Raw genomic sequence first — 7,651 nt, 5'->3', positions numbered from 1 at the left:
TTTTCATTAATGTAAATACGAGTACTTCTACGTGTCTTAATAAAAAGTATTAATGGATTAATTAATTAAGACATTTGCTCTGATTTATGCTAATGTAGGTTCCTGAATATTGTTGAAATCATTAGCACGGCGCTGCTTTCAGCGGAGCTTCTAATGGGCCATAAATGACGACGGTATATAATATAAATTATTGTATTTTTGTACGCATTTTATTATTTATTTTATTTAAGTACTAACTTACGACCGCGACCACATCTGTACGGAATTTAAAAAATGTGTTAAAAGTTTAAAAAAACAAACGTCCATCTATAAAAATTTTCGCAATTACAATTTTAGTAAGATGTAAGGTTTTTTCTTTGTTCCTGTTTTAAGTTTTATCATCTAGCTGGCAAGCTACTTATCCTTACGTGTGTAATAAATAAAAAAAATATATTTCATACTAGTTTTCGACCGCGACGCCGTCCACTTGGAATTTAAAAAACCAAAAAAGAGCAGACTATGTGTTCTATATACCAAATTTAATCGAAATCCGTTCAGCTGTTCAGGGTACATACTCTAACAAATATTCAATTTCGCATTTATAATATTAAGTGTCATTTTGCAAATAAGGAAACGATGTAAATGACAAGGGAAGGCTGTATTTGATAGAGTTTGCCGCAGTGAATATCACCTTATCCAATTAGAAGTAACGAGACGTTTTCACTTTGCCTTCATCAACATATGATATCCTTTCCCTTACTTTTACTTAAAGCTTTCACTTACAAACGTACAACTCACGAAAAGCGTTATTTTCTGCAAAATTTTAGACTATTTTGAATAAATTTTTATTTATTTATTTATTATCTTTAATTATTTATACAGAAAATAACTTATAAACGTACAGAATAATATGTATACATTGTGTAATAAGTATGGACCCCGTTTAGGGTAAAAGCCTCCTCCAAATGCAGACTTTTTTTATAATAGAACTTTAAAGTAATTTTTTATATTACAAAAATTTTCCACAGCTATAAAAGTGTTTATATTAGAATTGTTGTGTCTTACATTAGAACAGTTATAACATCGTTAATGTTTTATTTTTGTTGCACAAGTAAATATTTATTAGTACTAATTATCTTACTATATTTTAATTTATATGTCTATGTATGCATACAATGCATACATAGACATATAAATTAAATGCATGCATCACAACAAAATGCTTATTTATTATTATATATTATATTTTTTATTATATTTTGAATAAATACGTCTTAATAAAATGTAACAATGGGTTTCGACTGTCGTTTATTAGTCGCGCTATGATTCCTATGAACTTATATGGAGGTGCGCACACTACTTGACATTTAATTGTGCAACTAAACAGTAGAATGGGCTACGAAACAATCGACAATCGCACAACTGTTAGTAGACGGCACAAGGTTAGCCTGTTATAAGGGCTTAGCACGAAAATTTTCGACAATCTCGTAGTTATCCACATTTGTGCAGAGTGAGTAAAGTACGTTGACAAAATTTGTCAATAATGTTACTAACATTTGCAAATTTTCGGGCTATGACTCTTGAATGTTATATCGATGAAACAATAAATCAGAGAGTGGTGTGGTTGTCGCAAATATTTGCGGTGGCAGCCGTATGATGAGCGAGAGCCACTCTCCATGCGATTTCAGTTTGCGGTCACTTTACTTTAAAATTTACATCAAAAATATTTTTATTGAATATACACTCAAGGAAATTATTTCCCTTTCCACTTAGGTCACCTCAAAAGTATTAACCACTGTGATTATTTTGCTTTGGTAACTTTTAGATCTTATTTATTTGCCAAAACATCATTGTACGGTTTAAGTATAACTAAATAATTTAAATTTTTAAGCAATAAAAAACGCCGTAACAAATCATTTACATCCAGTACGTATGTCACGTTGATGTCAGATTGTATAATCTCTGCATTATTTTACTAATTTATTGCCTTATATACGACAAAAAATAGCTTCTCATTTTTTTATCTTACACAAAAAAGCGCTGTAATCGATTTGGACTTAGCTAACTTACACTTATTGTTAACACGTTGGCTACTAGTTTTTGCTTTTTTTTAATTCCACGTGGATGTAGTCGCGGGCGAAAGCTAGTTAGTCATATTGACATGTGAGGATGTACCGATAGATGGAGTTAGTGAGATTTCAAGTGAAGAATCTCTGTCTTCTTTATAGATTTTTTAAATCCCTCTAGGTCTTTCAAAGGATAGGCGACAACAGTACCTACTGCACTGTACTCGTCCTGTACACGAGTGTACGCGACAAAGCTCAATAGTTTGCCGGATATTAAATTACCCACTTCGACTGCACAAACGAACTGTGAGCTCGAAAGTTTGAGGACGTTTAACGAATGTTCAACCAATTCTGTTTTCTGTAATTTTGAAAATAATATTTTTGTAACTTATGATACTGTCGCGTACGTTATTGCGTGTAGTTTTTTAATAATAAACATGATTGTCTTTTAAATTAAAAGTATGTTTAAAGTCCGAAGTTTTATTTACTTTTTTATTTACAAAATGTTAACTGTCATAGATTAAAATAAGCATCATCTTTCAGAAGGACTAAGAACAGTAAACTGGCAGCACGGAAGTTTGTTTTCATCATTATTGCAACCGAAATTAATAAGATACAAACATGGGCATAGACTAGATATAAAATAGAGTCTCCTCTAAACCAAAATGTAATCTATGTCTAGTTCAAATTGCATCCATATTATTACAGTTGTTGGGATTACACAGTAACATACATCCAAACTCTACCATTTATGTTAATAAAAATGAGATCAACTTTTGAACTGTACCTGATTTATTAATTAATTTTAGATCTGTTTCTGTCGCCATTCAAATTTCCTTTGAATAAGTAAGTAAAAAGAAATATCGTATAAAGGTTTCTTTCAACAGTTTCTTAAGGTTTGAAATACATAAAGTTGTAAATATGGCTTTCGTTACTCATTCCTCGCTTTTCAAACTTCATGTTGAATGTGATTTATTTCGATAAAATTTACACAAAGTTTACTTTGTGATTTTGATAAATATCCAATGGAAGTAAACTCAAAGTATTTATAGAACCTGTAATTTAAACTGTCGAAGTATTTTAAACCTAACTCTAAAGATATTAAAGTTTTTCCTAACTGAAAAATAGCAACTTAGGTTAGTTAAGGCAGAAAATCTCATCTGTCGTGTACTGTTAGAGAGAGAGTGGCGCTGGCATAACTTATTCCGACGTTAATACGCTCTACTTAATTTTTTTTAACGTAAATAAAGATAAAGTACTAAGATAAAATAAGCAACTTGTATATTTAGGTAATTAAATTATAAAAACCAAGAAAAGTCAAGTCATAGACTAACATTAACCAGATTATTTCAATTTTTTTTAATCTATTAACTTTTGTAATACCTACTTTAACTTAAAATTCAAGATGGCGGATAACTGTAGAGATTAATGGCCAGTTTCCCAGCTACGTTTAACCAGTCGTTAGTATTTTTGGTTCGATAAATTCATGAAATGCGTTTCAGAATTTTGTAACTTTAGTTTTACTCAGTTGAAATTTAGGTGAACTTAACAATAATTAATCAATAGGTTATGATAAATAAATGGAAACTTCTGAAACCCAGCATAAGTCGTTTAATAAAATGTTGAAAGCCATTGTGAGCGGCAATCTCGCTTAAATAGTTTCAAAGTAATCTCTACTTAGAATTAATGCCCTTTACGATGCCATTAAGAAATAAGATAGGATACGAAGCGTAGGCGGCACAGTTCAGGTTTTTGTATTTTCGAATTTTGTATGTTTTTTTTTATAATATGAGGTGGCAAACGACCAACCAGCCACCCGAATCCACCTAAAATAGAAAACGACCGCTGCCCATAAACATCCGCAATTGAAGATGCGCTGCCTACCCTTAATTGACGGAGGAGGGGGCACATAAAGAGGACATTTCCCCTTCCTAAGCGTCTCCCACACCGTCAAATCGACTTTTCCTTCCCATCCTTTCCATTTAAGAAAAGGGTGGAAAGGGAAAGGGAATAAAATTAGGCCTCCGGCACCACACTCATCAGACGAAACGAGGAATTGCTTCCACTTCACGCCTGTTTTCTCTGTGGTGTGCGAAGATGTTAAAGCGGGCTCTACCATTGTTAAACCGGTATGTAGTTACATTTAACCGGTTACGGTGACTATGGCCTAGTCAACCATAGCCGTTTGCTCCCAAAGCTGGTACAAATCTCTTTCAGAGCGCTATTAAGTACTAAAAGCGGTGCACTTTATAATATAATTAATAGAATGATTACATAGTGTTTGTTACATTGAATCGATTGTTACATATTGTGTGTCCTTGTGTATGTATTCGCGTTACATTGTCTCATTTTCAACATCCAATAGTCATGCAAATAAGGCGATTGATTGGACGTGGTTTAGCGCCTACGTCACCTTCGCATAAACTTTGATAAAGAGCTTTTGAAGTATCAGTATTGAACCCTGAAGATAGAATTCAAATATGGGAATTTGAAAATGTCAATTATGTTGATAAGATGCAATTATGGGAAAATCACTTTTAACGTAAACCAATTTTTTATCAAACAATATTTATTATGTTACAGTCAAGGTAATTATTAAATCTTTATTCATTACGTCTAAAAAAAAAAAGAAAAAAATTTCCTTTAAGTCACTTTGATACTGAAGTATATAGAGATCATCTTACTAATCTTACTTTTTACTTAATATTATAAATGCGAAAGTTTAGATGGATGTTTGTTAGCGTTTGTAGCCTAAACGGCTGAACGGATCTCCATGAAATTTGGCACAGGTTAAGAGCATAGTATGGAAGAATACATAGGCTACTTTTTATCCCGGGAATAATTACGGTTCCCGTGGGATTCATTAACTTAGTTTTTTAACGTTTACTCGATCATTCTGCAACGGTTCAACATATCTTATTGAAATTTGGCACAGATATATAACAAAGTCTGGAGTACACATGGGATAAGCTTCATCCCCGATAAGTGTCCGGTTCCCGAGGGATACGTAGCTTTTTGTAATTTATATAGTTCGTATGTTTTCTAATGCCACGCGGACGAAGTCGCGGGCAACAGCTCGTTATTTATAAAGGCTAAGTAATGTTTCTTGTAAGAATTTACTTGCAGTTAAATGAGATGTAACTTTTTATATGTAGAGCAACAACTCGACCTTTATTGTTTTAATAAAAATAAATTATACGAACACGTAATAACTTATGTAAAATATATTGTCGCGTTATCCATTGATGAGTAGCAGAATTCATGTCCGTGGAAAAATCGAGCTGTTTCCAGAATATTCTATAGCAACGCCATCTGTTGGCTAGAAACGGAAAAAAACATTCGCGAAAAGATATTGAACATTCGAAGCGACATCGAGAATGTTCTATCGGATATATGTAATTCTAATAATTGAGAATGTGTTGGAATAAAATAACAAAAGAGTAACGAAATGAAGATCGACATTCGGACTAAATAAAGGGAATCAGATCTCGGAGAAAGGGAACTGTGAAGAAGTCCTAAGTGAACTTCAAAGAAGGTAAAGTGACCATGAAGTGAAAGCGCTAGTGTTATAGAGCCAGTGGTGTTTCTTAAGTGCTCAGTGCTAGTGACTCTGTGTGTGTGTGTCGTGTAGCGTTAAAGAACAATTGTGCAATGATTCTCTGTTGCTGTGAGTTGCGAATAAATTAAAGAAGAATTATCAAAGTGTTTTAACTCTAACCTTACAACCCTACACTCGTAGTTCTTCTTTCCACTTCTCCCATTTCCCATAGTATTGTACATACTTCGGAATTTTTTAGCAAATAAATAGTCACGCCATTATTGATATTGGCCGATTTATTTCTTAACACATAACATGACAGATGATAAGGAATGTTTATATAACTAACTTCTCGTCATAAATATTACCCATTGCTTATTCGCCGTCGTAGAAAGTCGATAGTGATATGTTACTAAAAGCGTGTTCCAGTATTTTGTTCATAATTACCCTTAACTATGTCTCTGTACGCGGCCTGTCTGCTGATCAGAAGAGCAGATTCGCCTTCGTGATAGACGACACGTACTCAATGGCGAGCGACATCGCAGAAGTGAAAAGCAAAACGAAACTAATATTTGATACAGTCCGCAAATCCGCAGAGTCGCATATTGAAAATTTTATTTTGGTTACATTTAATGACCCCGGTAAGTTTATTCTTGAATTAAATTTTATTCCAACGTAAGTACGAGTAAAGAAGTACTAGGAAGACGTGGAATCCTTTATGCTAGATTGACTGAAGGGTAAAGGTTTTCGAGGATAAATGCGGTATCACACAACATTTACTGACCGTTCTTATTTCAATTCGGCTAAGCATTAATTTAAATTATCGTGGTATGCCACTATTACATAGTAGATGGTAACTAGTCACATAGCAACTGGATGCCCCGTTCGCCGCCTGGTGCCTGGTCTCTGTTGGTGTTAATCTAGTTAAGTCAAGTAACAGTAAAAATATGCAGCGATGCTGTCCTGCTGACCCACACGTACGTCGCACATTGGGCTGTACCCAGTTGCTCCATAGACAACTTTATCTGATGTTTGAAATGTCTCTTTTTTTTGCTTGAATGTGCTTTGTATCAGTAAATGCATACCTTATAACGTAATAATTATCTTGTATCGATGTTTTTGGCGCAATTAGAACGTTTTCTCTGAAAATTTGTATGGAGTCGCCCTCAAAATTGGCGATAACTCAGCTATCGCACAATTGCGCCTTATTTCCTCAGAGATAACGTTTGTACAACTTGTAACGTATTTTTTTGGTATACTATTGGACATGGGCACGGGTGCGATTTTTGACTTATTCAAGGTCAAAGGTCATAAAAATTACTTTTTCGCTTATTTCAGCGGAATGGTTAGCTTATGGTTTCCCGTATGAGCGTTAACGACGCGTCGTTAACGCTCATACGGGAAACAATATTTAATGCGACGCGTCTGTATCACCGTCCGCTATCTCTTACCGAGAATAGATAAATAAAAAAAACATAAACAGGTCACGAACCTTTGTTAAAACAAGTTGATGTCCATTATTGTCAACACTGCGATATGAAACTAAGTGAGGTAAAACCAGATTTTATTTCCAAATACAATATGAAATCTTTACAAGGTCGCTAGCATCCGGTATGTAATTATGTTCCATTGCTGTGGGTAAGTAATCGGCCGAAGAGGTTATGCACAAATGACCACACAGAAGACAGGCCTCAAGTGGAAGTCACTCCGTTAAGTTGGCTTTTCGATGAGTGTGCGTATCAGAGGTTTTATTTTAGTTGACATCACCTTTCCACCCTTTTCCTACAAGGAAAGAATGAGAAAGGGAATTGAATTTGGCGGGGGAGAGGAATTAACAAAGGAGATATCCTTTGTTGATTTTTAAAACATCTGGCGCCACGCTTCTGATAATATTCGTTTATAGATTTCAGGCCGGCACTGGTAACGAATAATGAAACTGTATTCAAGTCAGCTCTAGATGCAATCGTAGTGTACAGCAGGCCGGACAATTTGGAATGTCCGGAGATGTCGATGCATGGGCTGGGCGAGGCTCTGGCGCACACCCTGCCCGGCTCCTATATCTATTTAT

The sequence above is a fragment of the Papilio polytes genome, unplaced genomic scaffold (assembly GCF_000836215.1).
Source record: "Papilio polytes unplaced genomic scaffold, Ppol_1.0 DF821911.1, whole genome shotgun sequence".
NCBI classification, from domain to species: domain Eukaryota; kingdom Metazoa; phylum Arthropoda; class Insecta; order Lepidoptera; family Papilionidae; genus Papilio; species Papilio polytes.
The sequence above is the reverse complement of the archived record's forward strand: the minus strand, read 5'-3'. Positions refer to the sequence as shown.